General features: G+C 42.1%; 1 non-coding gene and 1 pseudogene across 1 annotated transcript; one reads left to right on the top strand and one right to left on the bottom strand.

Moving 5' to 3' along the window:
* Positions 1-9,861: 9,861 nt before the first annotated feature.
* Positions 9,862-9,960, bottom strand: LOC145612858 (small nucleolar RNA R71; annotated as a pseudogene).
* Positions 9,961-14,063: 4,103 nt separating this feature from the next.
* LOC145612840 (small nucleolar RNA R71) lies at positions 14,064-14,169 on the top strand. Its single transcript, XR_014106755.1, has one exon. It is a non-coding gene; the product is annotated as a small nucleolar RNA R71 (small nucleolar RNA).
* The last annotated feature ends 3,894 nt before the right edge of the window (positions 14,170-18,063 follow it).

Below are 18,063 nucleotides of genomic sequence, written 5' to 3'. Positions count from 1 at the left end.
CTCTAATTGACTTGACTTTATGTTAAAAAAAAAAATGATGGGGTACATATTATGTATATATTAAGGGAAATTGTATTGGAGGATTAATATCCGACTTACCCCCCCAAAAAAAAATGACGGAAAACACGCATTCAAGACTCTCTAATCATGGTTATAATGTGACAAACATGTTATGTGTGTGCTTTATGTGAATGTGAGTGACATGCATTGACTTCCAATGTGCGACCATGAGACTTTTATATGCCTAAATTCAATTAAAAACTTGAACATGGTTTAAATAACCAACAAATTGATTAATTCGATTAACAGACTTATTAATTCGACTCAATGTGATGACTCGGGTAAGAAAACTGGACTGTCGCCAAAGCAACAGAACTGTCGCCACTGTCTAGAGCCTGTCGCCAGGCGACAGACACTAGACTGCAGCGCCACAGTCCAAACTCCTGCGCCATTGCTGGAACATTAATCTGGGCTGTTTCCAGTAGTTTTACTCTAAGTGGACATGCCTAAAGTCGTACTAAGTCGAATTGATTAAATTATTAGTCTTTAATTAGTTCAAGATTAATTAATTAATTAGTTAGACAAAGTCCTTTTAGTCATTAGTTCATTTATTAGTCTTGAAAACAAGTCAAACAAACGGTTAGCACATATATAATATATTCAAGCAAGAGGTACACATAGTTCACATAGTCACAAGATGAGTTTGCAACCTAACCATGGCTCTAGTTCTCTAAAGTTCGAGGATATGGGTTAAGTCATAAGAAGGTCCATGGTTAAGAATCTATATGCATTGCACACAAGCCTGCCAAGAGGGTTGGAGCGAATGGACAAGATTTCGCGAGCGCGGTAGGAGACCGGACTCGACGCCATGGTTGGATAGGTTCCAAGACATACACGTCCCCAAATCTGAGCTTTGCACAAAATAGTGGGATACTCCATTGGGCAGGCGAAGCAAGGAACCCCCAGAGGGTTATATCCATATGTAGAACACATATGGGTTTCAGAAAAGTGAGAAAACGATTCAATCAATAAGCAAAATCGAGCCAATAACACTAGAAAAGGTCAAAACAAGAAGACAGAACCCTGGCTCAGTATTGGAAGAACTTGGCGCCAGACAATAGGGACTGTCGCCGCAAAAAAGTCTCTGTCGCCTGGCGACAGGGCGACAAGCCCTGCTTTCTAGACGCTAGTTCCTACATGCCTCGGCAAGTTCCTATGTTCTTCGAATTTTCCAGTTTTCGTATTACCTTTTCGATTCTAGTCATGAAAGATATTTCCCAAATTTCCTACGTGTAAAAATTCCTATGGATTGACTCATGGGGTGCTCCCATGAGGACCTTTTAATGCATATGACAATAATGTTAATCAAATCACGCACATGAAATACTTAGAATTTTTCGAGTCTCATCCGCTCATTCTAAATAATTGCCAAAATTTAATAAATTTCAGGAATATAAATAGAAATCCTCCCCAGTGGAGTCGCCAAAAACTGTAGGGAATATTTCAAGCATTATGATAACCCCAAACTTGAACCCCACCGTGATCATACACTAAAGCATGGTGGCATTCCAAAGGGAAAGACAAAGAGCTAAAACGAGTCGCCAACAAGTTTTAAGGAACTTGTACCCAAAAGACAATCCAAAGGACCGTCAACTACTCCATAAGGTCTTGAACCAAACAGGGTCCGGGGATGAGGGTACGAATCCAATCTACAAAAGAAAGGACCCGCCCTATAAAATAGGCCTCTACTTTGTTCTGCTCGTATTCATGCGCGTTTTTCGAATAACATACAAACATTATATTAATCCTAACCTGTTTATCTATGTTGGTTGAAATTAATGCACAGATAATACTATTATTGGCGATCACTTGAGTTAAAATCACATTAGCCTAAACCAAATTAATAATTATCTTATTAAGCGTGATTTCAAGTACAAATTCCCTTTAAACCTGCATAAAAGGCGTGATCAAGCAATAACAATAAAATAAAATCAAGCAACATAATAAACAACATATAATAATCATGATAATAGCATGATAAGGCATTATAAAGCTTGAATATAATAGCAAGATCCTAGGCATGATACTAACAAGATTAATAACAAATCCTAGCATGTCACTAAACAATAAAGATCAAATCTTTAAACCTAACATGGTACTAACATGATAATAGAAAGAATAAAGGCACCCTAAACATGATACTAGAAAGCATAAAATAACATCCTAACATGATACTAGGAATCATAAACAATAGTAAGCATGCAATCTACATCGGGAAAGAAATAGGGAGTAAGCTAATCTACTTACTTTGAAGCCTCGTACCTCTTTCTAATAACAAAATACACAAGTTAGTAAACTTCAATGAAAATAATAAAGAACAATTAAAGAATTAAATTGAAATCAAATTAAATAAAGTTTAGACTGGTTTTGGACCAAACCCTCAGAAAATATCAAACCTTGCACGTCTAGGGCGAAGGCAACTTCGAACTTGGTTAAGAGACTCTAAGTCTAGTGAATGCGGAATATTGTAAAACTAGAAAAGAGAGAAAGAAAGCATAAAGTGCTCAAGAGAGAAAAGAGAGAATAAGAATTGAATGTTAATAATAATTGATGATTCTGAAAACAGGAATACGGACGCTATTTATAATGAAAATAATCCGGAAAAACACGGAATTTGATAAGGAATAAAACTCCACGCTGTCGCCAGGACTGGACTCTGTCGCGACGCGACAGTGTCTGTCGCGAGGCGACAGGGTTTGTCGCGCGGCGACAGAGTCTGTCGCGTGGCGACAGACTTGTCGTCTGGCGACAGCCTGTATAAGCGCGTTTTTATCTTTTTACAGAATCCGATCTTTAATCAACTTGATCTACGGAATCCGTACAAAAGATGAAATACGTTTTTTAGGATAATAAAATAATATTTTTATTCCAAATAAAAATCCTTAAGATAATTAATTATTAATCCTATCAATATTAGAACTAAAAAGAACATTCTAGAAACTTCCAGAAAGCTATAATTAATCCTAATAACTTTAGGAATGATAATTAACATTGGGCCCTCCTCTAGATCATTGGGCCGTATTAAAATAGAACTCCGGGCCCAGTTTAGTATTTTGGCCATAACTTCCTCAATATTCATCGGAATTGGGCTTATAATATATCGTTGGAAAGGTCTCTTCAAGCCCCATCCAACTACACCATTATTGGACCTTAATAATGGACCAAAATAAACTGAAATGGACGTTTTCAAGTAAATAGAGCCATTTTCAAAAACAGAAAGAAGAGAAATTAATTAAAACTAAACCGCGACATTTAACTTTCGAATCACTTTCACCTAATTCGATTATATTTCGACGCACAAGGTATTCATCACCGGGTTTGGTTTTGGGGAGACACAAATGGGTGTCTACACCTGGGCACTTGACTTAGTGAAAATTCTTCAAGTGTCCCAACTTCAGCCTTGACCGCCTACAGGTATTTTACCATGGCCGGATGAGTGGCCTCGTACGTTCCATTGACTTCGAGTACGTCCAATTGTGAGTCTGAGCAGGCGTCAATTTTCTTTGCCCCTGCTGCCTTACAGTACCGAATGCCAGCAAGCAGGGCTTCATATTCGGCCTCGTTATTGGAGACCTGGAACTTGAACCGTAGTGCATATTCAAATTTGTCCCCCTCCGAAGACTGACAGATAATCCCTGCACCACAGCCATTCGTAGTAGATATCCCGTCTACATACACTTTCCAAACCTGACTAGTATCATCGGGAACAACCGGTCTTGTCATTTCCACAATAAAGTCGGCGAATGCTTGCCTCTTTATTGCTTTCCTAGGTTCGTAAGTGATTTCCAATCCTTGCATTTCAATTGCCCATTTGAGCATTCGTCTAGAAGACTCCAAGGTTGTTAGAGGTCGTTCAATCGGCTGGTCAGTGTAGACCACTACCGCATGTGCCAAGAAGTAAGGTTTCAATTTCTTGATGGCCATGTAGAGAGCGAGACCAAACTTTTCAACCATGGGATACCGAAGCTCGGCGTTCCTGAGAACATGGCTGATGAAATAGACCGGGAGCTGAGTGTCGTCTCTTTCAGCTAAGAGGACAGCGCTGAGGGCATGATCGGAGACGGCCAGATACATAAAGAGCGTCTCTTTGGGCAAAGGGCTAACAAGCCTCGACAAAGAGTGCAAATGAGTTTTTAACTTTTGAAAGGCCGCCTCTGCATCATCTCCCCATTCAAAATTAGTCTTCTTCCTGATTGCCTGGAAAAAGTAGAGACACTTATCGCCTGACCGACTGAGGAATCTTCCCAGGGCCGCCAGACAACCTGTAAGCTTTTGAACCTCTTTCACAGTTCGGGGCGACTGCATGTCGATGACCGCCTGTATTTTCTCAAGATTGGCCTCTATTCCCCTTTGATCAATCAGGAATCCGAGAAACTTCCCAGACTCAACACCAAAGACACACTTTTTTGGATTTAGCATGACCTTGTGCCGCTTGAGTGTGGCGAATGTTTCTCGGAGATCAGCAAGATGATCCGCTTGTTGTTTGGATTTGACTATCATGTCATCAATGTATGCCTCTACATTCCTTCCAATCTGATTAATGAAGACTATGTTAATCATTCTTTGGAAAGTTGCATTCTTTAAACCAAACGGCATCACAGTATAACAGAACAACCCCTGATCAGTGACGAATGCCGTCTTTTCTTGATCTTTTTTCCACAGGGGAATCTGATGGAAACCTGAATAGGCGTCCATAAAACTCATCAAGGCATGACCGGCTATTGAATCAACCAAGCTGTCGATCTTAGGCAAGGGATAACTGTCCTTTGGACATGCCTTGTTCAGGTCGGTGTAGTCAACACACATCCGCCAAGTTCCGTTCAGCTTTTTTACTAACACAACGTTAGCTACCAAGTCAGGAATGTTACATGGCCGAATGAGCTTGGCGTCCAACAGCTTTTTAACTTCAGCTGCTGCCGCCTGACTTCTTTCTTCGCCGTGATTTCTTTTCTTCCGCCGAATGGGCTTCTTTTTAGGATCAACGGCGAGTTTGTGGACAGTGAGATCCGGACTTATGCCAGGCATCTCTTCCACTTCAAAGGCAAAGATGTCTTTGAATTCTTTCAGAAGCTGGTGCAGACTGTCACCTAGCTTAGCAAATGCAACCGTCCCCACCTTAACAGTCCGCTATGGCCGAGTGTCGTCCAGAGGGATATCAATGTGTTCACCAGTCGGCTGGGGACGTAGATCATTTGACCGTTCCCCGGTCAGTGATTGCTATTTTTTCTCTTTTTTGACCACCACCGGTTGATCAATTTTTCTCTTTTTCTCACCTGGTGGGGCCGCTTGGTCTTCTTTGTCATCATCAAGGTCGATTGTTTGTTTGCCCCGGACGGCTGCTGCGGCTGCGGGCTTGACATCCAAGAGATAGCACTCTCGAGCTGTCTTCTGGTCTCCATCGAGGGAGCCGACTGTGCCATCATCCCTCTCATACTTAACGAGCATGAGGGCAGGAATGATGACGGCCTTGCACTCGTTAAGAGTGGGTCGACCAGAGATGAGGTTGTAGGCAGTAAGTTCTTCAACCACGAGGAAACGGATGGTCATATGCCGGGCGTTTCCCTTTTGCCCCAGCCGGATGGGCAAATCTATCCGTCCGACTGGGTGCACGAGTCCTCCCCCAAACCCTACAAGGGTGTGAGAGACCTCCATCATGCTGTCTAACTTGTACTTGAGATTGGACAAGCATTTGAGGCTGATGAGGTCTGAGGAGCTGCCTGTGTCGATCAAGATTCGACCAACCAATTGGTTGGCCACTTTGCACTCAATGACAACAGGGTCATCATGCGGCCGACGGACTTTGCCTCTGTCCTTTTCGGTGATGATGACTTCGGGGAAGGCGGATGTGCTTGCCGCCTCTCCCTCTTCAACAGAATGGATCATCTTTTTCAGATGATCCTTGGTGCCCCGAATAGTCGGGCCACCCCCGGCGAATCCTCCTGCTATGGTATATACCGGATCTTCATCGGTGTCGGTACTAACAGTCGGCTGGGGAGCCTTCTTTTTGGGCTGCCCCTGATTCGCCTTTGAAGTCACTTTGGAATTCACATAGGACTTTAGCTGTCCTTTGTCGGCCAGACGGTCCAGCTCTCGTTTGAGACTGAAACAGTCGTTGGTGTCATGACCGACATCTTCATGGAAATGGCAATGTTTATTTTTGTTCCGATTTTCAAGGGAACCTATCATTGGAGTCGGCTTCTCAAGAGTCAACTGATCCTTTATTTCCATCAAGATGGAGCAGCAGTCCTTGTGGAATTCGTATCTTGGGACGTACGGTTTCCACTCTTTCTTCTTTTTCTAGGCCGGCTGATTAGAGTTATCAACGACCCAGACTTGCTTTTTCTTTTTGCTCTCTTCTGACTTGGGAGCCGGCTGAGCAGGCCGACTCTCCTTCTGTCTGTCGGACCTCTTAGAGTCCGAGTGTTTGTTGGAGGAGCAGATCTCGGTCGCCTGTATATAGGCTTCCGCCTCTCGCAGCGCTCCCTGCAGAGTGAAGATTTGCTTTCGGACAAGTTCGTACTTAAATGTAGAACCGTCCTTTAGACCTTTGAAGAAGTCTGTAAAGGCGACCTTGTCAGATAGCCCATGGATCCGGATTCGGACCAGATTGAACCGCCTGATGTAGGAACACAAGCCTTCTCTATCTCCCTGCTGTACATTGCCAAGATCAAGGCTTGTCTTTTTGGCAAGGATGTTCATAGAGAAGTTGGAGGCAAACAAGAACGCAAGCGTCTTGAAGCTGTTAATGCAACCAGCCGGCAAGTTGCCGAACCACTGTTGGGCTATGCCCTTCAGCGTGGCTGGAAAGCAGCGACACCATACGGCATCATCCAGCCCTTGTAAATACATGAGGTGGGTGTATGCTAGCAGGTGATCTTCTGGGTTGGCGGTCCCATCATAGGCCCCTACCAACACATTTTTAACCTTGGCCGGCTGTTCGGCGTCGGTTATTTCCTTAGAGAAAGCAGAGGGTTGATCTCCAAGGTGCTGCAGCCTAAGCTGCCAGTCCATGGGCTGATACCCGCATGCCGCATGTCCTCCAAGGAAGACAGGTTGGATGTAAGGTTGAGCGGGAGTTTGGTACAACGGCTGGGCCATGTACTGAGCCTGCTGGATGACATGAGGTCCAGCTTGAACCCTGGGGCTGCTTATTGGAGTCTCATGCGTAGATTGTGAATACCTCAACGAGGTATGCTGGAAGCTGTCATGGTAAGTCGACGTTGAGGCCGACTCTGATAGCTCATTCCTCCTCTGCTCGATGTAGTATCGAGCATCAGAGAATGTTTTCTTGTTACCATCCGGCTAGACATGCCGAATGGCTTTCCTTATAACCGTTTCTGGGAAACGGAGTCTGGAGAGATCAAACTGAGGCCGAGCCTTTTCCTTGGGATGAGGAGTCGGTTGTCGGTCCCTGACCGATTTGTTCTTGCCCATTTCGGCTGACTTCTTGGCCAACTGTTCCTTGGTGGGAATAGCCGACTTCTTGTTGGTGAGTTGTTTAATCTCACCACGGAGAGTGCTCATAAGCTTCATGAGCTCATCTCTAGTTACTGGATCTGACCCTTCCGCGTGGGTAGAATCAGATGGCTTCTTCGAATGTCCGGCTGATTTGACCGGAGCATTCTGAGAGTGAGGGCGCTCCCGCTTTTCCTTGCTGCGGACGCGCCTGGAGATGAGGGACCCATCTCTAGCAGTATAGGTTTCGACGTCACCGTCGTCACCTGAATCATGGTCCGTCTGGACCAACACTTCGTCCAGGGACCGATTGGTCTCTGGTTGTTGATTAGTCTCAAGTGGCCGATTGGTTTCTGGAGGCCGATTAGTTACAGAAATTGGTATAGTTTCCAAAGAGGCCATCTTAGAGGTACTCTCCCCACAGACGGCGCCAAATGTTTCGGGGTTTTTTGAGTCCCTTGGGAAAGTTACAACACTAAGACTTGATGCTCGCTTGGATACCTGTACCTGCAAAACAACGGAGCACCGAATGGTCGGTGGTCCGCCTCCGAAGCTTAAGTTAGTCTAAGTCCGAAGAATAAGGTGCGGAATGTAAAGGGTTATCTTCTCAGATTTCGAGCTCGGGTGTACTATTCTCTTGAGAGTGACAGTTCAGACAATGATTAGTAATCACTGAATATTCCTCGTAAAGAGTGTCAAAAAGAACGTAGCCCATAAATGCGGAGATCATCTCCTACTTATAGGATTCTTGAAAAACGTGCACTCCCTAGGGTTTCGTGCCCTAGGGAATATTTACGCAGCTTTTGCAGACCTCGGGATTTGGGCCTGAAAGCCGCCAATCCCAGGTCCTTTTATCTGTCTGCCACGTGTCGTTCTCTGAGAGGTCCAAGGTGGCGCCCCTTTCAGTGACACGTGGCGGACTCTGATTGGGCCAACTGGCCTAGGGTATTTTTACCCAAATCAAGTTTGATATTATTGAATACTTTGATTTCTATTAGATTTTGATATAGAATGATGATCAATGTTTTTTCTAGTTATTTGTTTTTGAATTTCACCATGATTATTGAGTAGATTAGTTGCTAGGGAAAGGGGGAAGCATGTTTGATTAATGGAATTGCTAGTTGATGCTCTTTGATTGGTTGATTTGTTGCAATTAAATTGGTTGACATACTTTTGCATGAGATTGATTAGATTAGGATTGATCACCCTATAAGATTAATCTAGATTGCATTCAACTCCTAATGACATGACCAATTGATTTGAAGGTTGCTCTAATTGATTGGGTTTTCTTGTGATTCTTCTTGGTTTGCCTTTCATAGTGACCATAAGATTGGCCTATAGGAGATAGCATTTGAACTCTCTTGATTGCTACTATTGTTTGTCCATTGCAATACTTGAATTAATTGATTGAGCTTTAAACTAGCATTATCATTGATCTTGCATGTGGAACCCATATCCCTAGTGGTTTGACCCTTCATTACTTGTTAAATTTGATCTAGTTCACTTTAGTACCAACCATAATCTCATATTCGACTTCGAGGTAGCTTGACTTAGACTTTAGTTTTCATCATTGCATTCCCTTGGGATCGACCCTTAACTTGCCCTATATTCATATAAGGTTGGTTAGGTGTTTACAAATTTAGTTTGGCTTGGGGAAAGGGTAGATAACGACTTGCATTTTCCTCTTGTCAAAATGGCGCCGTTGCCGGGGACTGCTATTGGTGCTTAGCTTTTGTTGTTGAGTCTACTTCATTTTATTTGAAAAATACAAAAAGATTTTGTTTCTTTAGACTACACTTGTAGCCGTGCTACTAATATTTTTCTTTGAGTTTTGCATGCATAGAACCCGTGATCGTTCCTTTCTTCCCCTTGATCCAGAAATTGAGAGAACTCTTTCAAGAAGAAGAGTGGCTAATAGATCCTGTGGTTATAGTTCTTCAAGCGAAGAAGAAATCCAAGAAGAGCAAGGCATGGGTGAAAATCCTAGAGTGGCCTTGAAGGAGCTTGGAGTGCCCGGTGCATATAGGTTTAAGAGCGGAATAGCTCCACCTACTACACCGGCAAATGACTTCGAAATTCGGTCGGCAATGATCACCTTGATTGAGAGAAGGAAATATAGTGGGGCCAAGAATGAGAGCCCATTGAACCATCTTAAGGAGTTTGAAAAATATTGCAACACCATCAAAGTCAATGGGGTTTCTCAAGAATTCATCCGCCTCAAGTTGTTCTTTTTCTCTCTAATAGGAAGATCTTTGGAGTGGCTAGACAAAGAGGTGAAGCCCAACTCCTTGAGAACTTGGCCTTCTTGTCCCGCTTCTACCCTCAAAAGAAGACGGCGGAGGCAAGAGCCTTGATTCAAGGGTTCAAGCAAAGGCCAAGTGAAAGCCTTTACGAAGCATGGGAAAGATTCAAAGAGTATCAAAGGGAGTGCCCGCACCACGGAATCCCAACATACCAAGTGATCCAAATCTTCTATGGCGGTTAAAGTCCCCAAGGCAAGTCATGCCTTGATGGAGGGGCCGGGGGCCCTATCATGAACAAAACCGAAGAAGTTGTGGACATCATTGAGGACGTGGTGATATAATATAGGGATTGGCAAGATGGGGAGAGGGACTCTTCAAGCAAGCAATCTTCATTATACTCGGTGGACCATCTAAATGCAATCAACAACCTTTCCTCCCAAATGACAAACTTAGGAAAGGGGTCACCGCAATCAAAGCTAAGTTGGAGAGCACTTCTTCCTCTTCTCAAGCTTCGAATCTTCCCTCCCAATTTTAGGGGAGAGGTACTCCTTCTAACTCTCAACCCCCTCCCTCTTCACATAATATGCCTATGGGTTGCTTGTTTTGTGATGGATGTGGATCGTATGATCATGACTCTAGTACTTGTCCTAATGAATGTGTTGATGAGTTTGATAACCATGAGAGTGAACATGTGAATTATGTGTCGAATAATAATGGTCAACGCTTTTATAATCAAAAAGGTCAATGGAATAGGAACTACCAAGGCCAAGGCAATTTTGACAACTATAACCAAGGTGGTGGTTATAGAAACCAAGGGAACCAAGGTTCTCGTGGTAGCTATAATAATCAAGGTTATAGTGGCCAAAATCAAAGCCAAAATTATGGTAATCAGGGCCAAAGTTATGGTAACCAAAACCAAGGTTAAGGAAATCATAACCAAGGTAGTGGTAATCATAATCAAGGTGGCGGAAACCATAATCAAGGCTATGGCCAAAGTCAAAATAGGAGTAATTGGAACAATCAAGGAAGGGGTAATTTTCAAAATAATTCTCAAAGAGGTCCCCCACCCGGATTTGTTCTAAAGACTCAAGGTGAAAGTTCCTATTCTCAACCTTCTTCACCTAGGACTAATTTGGAGGAGATAATTGAGAATCAAACCAAGTTGCATGTTGAACACAAACATGGCCGTAAGTGATAAAAAAATCAATGAAATGATGTCCCAAAATAAAATGCTTGAAAACCAAATCTCTCAACTTGCTAATGCCTTAAAAGATCATGCAAGCCCTTCTTCTTTACCTTCCCAAGGTCTTGATCCCAAGAAACCCGTGAATGCTATTGTTACAAGGAGTGGAAAGGTTCTTGAGGAGAGATTGCCTAGGAAGGGTGTAGATAAGGAGATTCCTAGGGAGGTCTTGGTTGAGAATGAGGGGGATAAGGCATAATTGGATGAGGTGGTGGTTGAGACACCTAGAGAGGTGAGAGTAGAGAAAGAAATTGTGAAACCCAAGCTCCCCTACCCACAAAAATTCATGAGACATAAATTGGATGAACAATTTGGGAGATTCATTGCACACCTCAAAAATTCACTAAGTATCAATTTCCTCCATTATTCAAAATATGAATTTCCTATCTCACCTTTCTAAAAATTCTTACCCTTTTACCTCAAATTTCGATTAGAATCGAACAAAAAATAATTTGTGCCATGAACACCTTCCATCCATCATGCATGCTTGTTGAATTCTAATCCCACAAACGGACATCCTAAAAATCCAAATAAGGAGAAAAGTAAAAGAAAAGACAAAGTGATAAAAGAAACAAAAATGAGAAAATTCAAAAAGCAAAGAGAAAGGTTAGAAACTCCGGGTTGCCTCCCGGGAAGCGCTTGCTTAAGGTCCTAAGCTCGACCCTTCCTCCTAATCACGGAGGATCAAAGAACACCACCTTCTTCAAGGTGATTGATAAAGCAAATTTTTCTTCAACCTTTGGTAACTTCTCATTGTTGCTTGATGAAACTCTCACAAACTTCTTTTCAAACTCTTCCTTTTCACTTCTCAACTTCTTCCTTTTTCTTGCCTTCTTTGAGTCACGAGCCTTTTTCTTTGGCTTGACTTCAACATTCATTGTCATGGAAGCTTTCTCTTCCTCATGAGAATTAAGCTTGAACCAATTTGGAAAACCAATATCTTTCTCATCCTTTGGCTTTTGAATCTCAAATTCTTCTTTACTAACAACATCAATACTTGCACAAACATCATCAACAAACTCAAAAACATTGTTAGTGGAAGAATCTACCATGCACATATCATCAATGGAACGAGACAGACTAGCACATGCAATATCTTGGACACAAGACAAAGACTCATGCATTGGTTTCAACTTAAAACTCTCTTCTAAACTCCCACACCTCAAAGTAATTTGACCTCCTTTGACATCTATTAGAGCTCCCGAGGTAGCTAAGAAAGGCCTCCCTAAGATGATTGGAATATGTTCATCTTCCTCAATCTCTAGAACAACAAAATCCACCGGAAAAACAAACTCTCTAATCCTTAAGGGGACATCATCAATTCTTCCCTTAGGAAGTTTAATAGAACGGTCGGCCAATTGAAGTGTTATCTTGGATGGTTGAAGCTCACCAAGATCAAGCCGCTTGAAAACCGAGAAAGGCATAATGCTAACACTAGCACCAAGGTCACACAAAGCATTTTCAAAAAGCATTTTCTTAATTTGACAAGGGATTGAAAAATTCCCCGGATCTTCCATCTTCCTTGGGAGTTCACCATGGATAAGAGCACTAAAGCACTTCCCTCCTTCCAGCGAACTACCCTCATCAAAATCCTCTCTCTCTTCTAAGATCTCCTTAACAAAGTTGGAGTACTTAGGCATGTCGGGAATTGGTTCGGTAGGGGGTGTAGAATCATGAACATCCTTAAAAGCTTCAAGGAATTTCCCAAATTGCTCATCCATTTTGAATCTCAAGTATTTTTGGGGATATGGAAGATCGGGAATTCTCTCTATCTCACTCATCCTTTCATCAACACACTCTTCTCTTTTGTCAACCTCACAATAGAATTCCTTAGACTCAATCCTTTCCTCTTCATTCTCCTTAGCACCACACTCATCTTTTCCCCTTTTAACCAAGAAACTCCCTCATCAAAATCATGTCCACCACTAGTGGCTATAGAATACACGAGTTTCTTTGGTTCAACACCTTGGGAAGGAAAAGATGAAGGACTAGCAAAATCCTTAATAGTGCTTGCTAATTGAGTAATTTGAGTCTCAAGCATCTTATTGTGGGTCATCATCTCATTGAATTTCTTATCACTAACCGCCATATAGGTGTTAATGATCTTGGTTTGATTATCAATCAACTCTTCCAAGGTTGTCCTAGGAGAAGAAGGTTGTGAATAGGAATTTTCATTTTGAGTCTTTGGAGCAAAACCGGGTGGGGGACCTCTTTGAGCATTGTTTTGAAAATTTCCCCTTCCTTGGTTGTTCCAATTACTCCTATTTTGATTTGAACCATAACCTTGATTATGGTTACCACCACCATGATTATGGTTTCCATTACCTTGGTTATGATTCACATAACCTTGGTTTTGAATACCATAATTATGATTTTAATTACCATAATTTTGGCCTTGATTTTGGCTACTATAACCTTGGTTATTGTTACAACGAGAACCTTGATTCCCTTGGTTCCTATAACCACCATTATGATTATAGTTGTCAAAATTGCCTTGGTTTTGGTAATTCCTATTCCATTGGCCTTTTTGATTATCAAACCTTTGAACATTGTTGTTTGACACAAAATTGACATGTTCACATTCATTGTCAAACTCATCAACACATTCATTACGACAAGCACTAGAGTCATGATCATACGATCCACATGCATCACAAAACAAGCAACCCAAAGGCATATTATGTGAAGAGGGAGGGGGTTGAGAGTTAGAAGGAGTACCTCTCCCCTTAAACTGGGAGGGAAAATTAGAAGCTTGAGAAGAGGTAGAAGTGCTCTCCAACTTAGCTTTGATTGCGGTGACCTCCTTTCCTAAATTTGACATTTGAGAGGAAAGGTTGTTGATTGCATTGAGATGGTCCACCGAATACAATGAAGATTGTTTGCTTGAAGAGTCTCTCTCCCCATCTTGCCAATCCCTATAATATGTCACCACATCCTCAATGATGTCCACAACTTCTTCTTCGGTATTGTTCATGATAGGGCCCCCGGCCCCTCAATCAAGGCATGACTTGCCTTGGGGACTTAAACCGCCATAGAAGATTTGGATCATTTGGTATGTGGGGATTCCATGATGAGGACACTCCCTTTGATACTCTTTAAATCTCTACCATGCTTCATAGAGACTTTCACTCGGCCTTCGCTTGAACCCTTGAATCAAGGCTCTTGCCTCCGCCGTCTTCTTTTGGGGATAGAAACGGGACAAGAAAGCCTTTGTAACATTATCCCAAGTTCTCAAGGAGTTGGGCTTCACCTCCTTGTCTAGCCACTCAAAAGATCTTCCTATTAGAGAGAAAGGGAACAACTTGAGGCGGATGAATTCTTGAGAGACCCCATTGACTTTGATAGTGTTGCAATATTTTTCAAATTCTTTCAAATGGTTCAATGGGCTTTCATTCTTAGTCCCACTATATTTCCTTCTCTCAATCAAGGTGATCATTGCCGGACGGATTTCGAAGTCATTTGCCGGGGTAGTTGGTGGAGCTATTCCACTCTCAAATCTATATGCCCCGGGCACTTCAAGCTCCTTCAAGGCTATTCTAGGATGTTCACCCATTCCTTGTTCTTCTTGAATTTCTTCTTCACTGGAAGAGCTATAAGCCAAAGATCTATTGTCCACTCTTCTTCTTGAAATAGTCCTTTCTATTTCCGGATCAAGGGGAACAAGGGGACGATCACGGGTTCTATGCATGCAAAACTCACACAAAAATGTTAGTAGCATGGATATAAATGTAGCCTAGAATAACAAAATCTTTTTGTATTTTATCAAAATGAAATAGACTCAAAAACAACATACACTCAAGCACCACTCCCCGGCAACGGCGCCATTTTGATGTGGCGGAGAATGGTAGGTCGTTGGGCTACCACCCCACCCTATCAAATAATATTTATAGCTTAACTAACCCCTATATAGCGTAGTGGCAAGTCAAGGTCGAACCCAAGGGAATGGATATCAAGTGCACGAAGTCTAAATCAAGCTATTTCGGAATCAATAAGGGGTTTGAGGTAGAACTAGGTCTAAACTAGTTAATGCAAACTTGTATAAAATCAATCTAAGACACTAGGGCAATGGATCCACATGCAATTATAATGGAATCGGTAATTTGGGAGGTCAAACCGACTAAGTCAAGGGATATGAAGGAAAATCATCATGTATCCAAAAGAGCATACTAAGGTGGTTCACCTAGAGGTCTAACTAGCGTCAACTACGCTAAACACTAACTAGGGAACGTCACAAAGCACCTCAATCGTGAAATTGCAAGTCTCCTAATCAATGGTCCGTATCATAGCAAACTTACAATGCAATCTAGTGTATTAATCAAAGATGGCCAAACCTCAATTAATCACACACATGCACATGAAAGATCAACCAATTTAATCATATCATCAACTCCATCAGTTATCCCCAAATTACACTATTACATCATTCATACATGCTTCACCATCTCCCTAGCTAGGAAACTACTCACTAGCCATAGAAATGGAGATCAAAACTACAACATTCATCAAATTCATCATCAACATGCTTGAATTCAATGATTAAACCAACAATCAATCAAAATCAATCAAAATTCAATCAATAACCAAACAATCATCAATAACATGAAAAACTAATGAAATCAACTAAAATCAAACTTGAATTGAGATTAAGAAGAAGATCCTCACAAAACTTTGATCAAAAGATCAAATACAATGATAAATTCTTGAACAAACACCAAAGATCATGAGTTTCTCTCTCTAGTTCTTGAGTTTCTCTCTCTAAAATTCTCCCAAAAACTAACTATCAAATTCAATCTAAAACTTCCTTTCTAAAAATAGGTACAAATAACTATATATACAAGGAGGAGGTCGGTAATGACGCCCAAAAATAGACCCTCGTAAGTGCGGGCGCTCGGAGGAGGGAGAATGGCGCGCACGGGACACACCCAGGCATGTGCGCCCGCACGCACCTGGTGTGCGGCCGCACACGACCAATGTGCGGCCGCACACTCCCTTTGTGCGCCCGCACAAAGCTGGGTTTCCTCCCCTTCTTCTCTTCGTCCTGGCTCAAGTGGTGCACGCATCAGGATGATGATGATGGACGACAAAGTGGGCAGAAACTTTCTTGAATTTCTTGAAGAATAAAAGCCTTGAATAAGGCAAAAACAAAGCCTTGAAGCTTGCCCCTTGGATCCACCTTTGACTTGAAATTTCTTGCACCTTCTTTAGGAAAAAAAGCAATGAAAACTCGTAGAGAGGAGGCTCGTGAATTCTTGGACAATCAATTACCACCTACAAGCAAAAGATATAAAGTATGTAAAAGAGAAAAATAACAAGTAAACTAGAAAAAGACATGAAAAAGAGAAATAAACTACAAAAAGCATAAAATGAGGAAAACAAGAATAAAACTAAGGAAAACTAAAGAAAAGAGAGATAAAATGAAATAAAAATCATCCAAAAAGGAACCAAATGAGTGCCAAAAATGTTACTCATCAATGCGGGAATCATATTCCCCATCTCTAGCTCTAGGTGGGTCTCCCCCGTCCATGTCGTTCCAAATAAGGGGGGCATGACCATGGTTGAGAATGAGAAGGGTGAGCTCATTCCAACTAGGACGGTCACCGGTTGGCGGATGTGTATAGACTATAGACGTCTAAACACATCTTCCAAGAAGGATCACTTTCCTCTTCCATTTATTGACCAAATGCTTGAGAGACTAACAAGGTACAAGTTTTATTATTTCCTCGATGGGTATTCCGGATTCTTCCAAATCCCCATCCACCCTAATGATCAAGAAAAGACCACATTCACATGTCCTTATGGGACCTTTGTCTACCGGAGAATGCCCTTTGGGTTATGCAATGCACCCGCTAATTTCCAAAGGTGCATGATGAATATCTTCGGAGATATGTTGGAGGAGGAAATGGAGGTATTTATGGATGATTTTTCGGTGGCGGGTGTTTCTTTCGAGGAGTGCCTTGTGCATCTTGAGAATTGTTTGGCAAGATTTGAGAAAGTCAATCTTGTTTTGAATTGGTAGAAGTGCCACTTCATGGTGGAGGAAGGTATAGTGCTTGGGCACAAGATTTCAAATAGAGGCATTGAGGTGGATAAGGCCAAAATTGATGTGATTGAGAAACTTCCACCTCCGGTGAATGTCAAAGGAGTGAGATCGTTCGTTGGTCATGCGGGTTTTTATAGAAGATTCATCAATGATTTTTCACTCATTGCTAAGCCCCTAAATGACCTTCTTCAAAAAGATATTGAGTTCAATTTTGATGACAAATTCTTCAAGGCATATGATAGATTGAAGAACGCCCTAATCTCTACTCCTATTGTTCAAGGCCCAAGGTGGGATCTTCCTTTTGAGTTGATGTGTGATGCGAGTGATTGGGCGATTGGAGGTGTTTTTGGGACAACGGGTGGACAAGAAGCTTCATGTGATTTACTATATGTCCAAGACTCTCAATGGGGCTCAAACGAACTGCACAACAACGGAAAAAGAATTTTTTGCAATTGTGCACTCTTTTGAGAAGTTCCGGCGTTACTTGTTGGGTTCCAAGACCATAGTCTTCACGGATCATGCGGCCCTCAAGTATCTCTTTTCCAACAAAAAGTCCAAGCCAAGGTTGATTCGATGGGTGCTTGAATTGCAAGCTTTTAAGATTGAGATTAGGGACAAGAAGGGTGCGGAGAATGTTGTGGCGGACCATCTTTCTCGCCTTGAAGGGGATCAAATTCATGATGATGGTGTACCAATAGAAGATAGAAATCCTTGATGATTTCTTGTATGCCATAGAGGTGAAGGAACTACCATGGTATGCCGATTTGGTCAATTTTCTAGCATGTGGGGAGTTTCCACCCTCCTTCTCCAAGAACCAAAAGAAGAAGATCAAAAGAGAGGCAAGGCACTATTTGTGGGATGATCCTATCTTATACAAACGTGGGGTTGATGGCTTACTTAGGCGTTGTGTTCCAAATGAAGAGGTGCCTAGTGTTTTGAGAATGTGCCACTCGGACCCTAGTGGTGGGCACATGGGTGTTTCCAAGACCGCTACCAAGGTTCTTCAAAGTGGTTTTTGGTGG

Source organism: Chenopodium album, chromosome 24 (assembly GCF_948465745.1).
Source record: "Chenopodium album chromosome 24, dcCheAlbu1.1, whole genome shotgun sequence".
In the NCBI taxonomy this organism is placed as follows: Eukaryota; Viridiplantae; Streptophyta; class Magnoliopsida; order Caryophyllales; family Amaranthaceae; genus Chenopodium; species Chenopodium album.
This window is presented reverse-complemented; position numbering and strand designations above follow the sequence as displayed.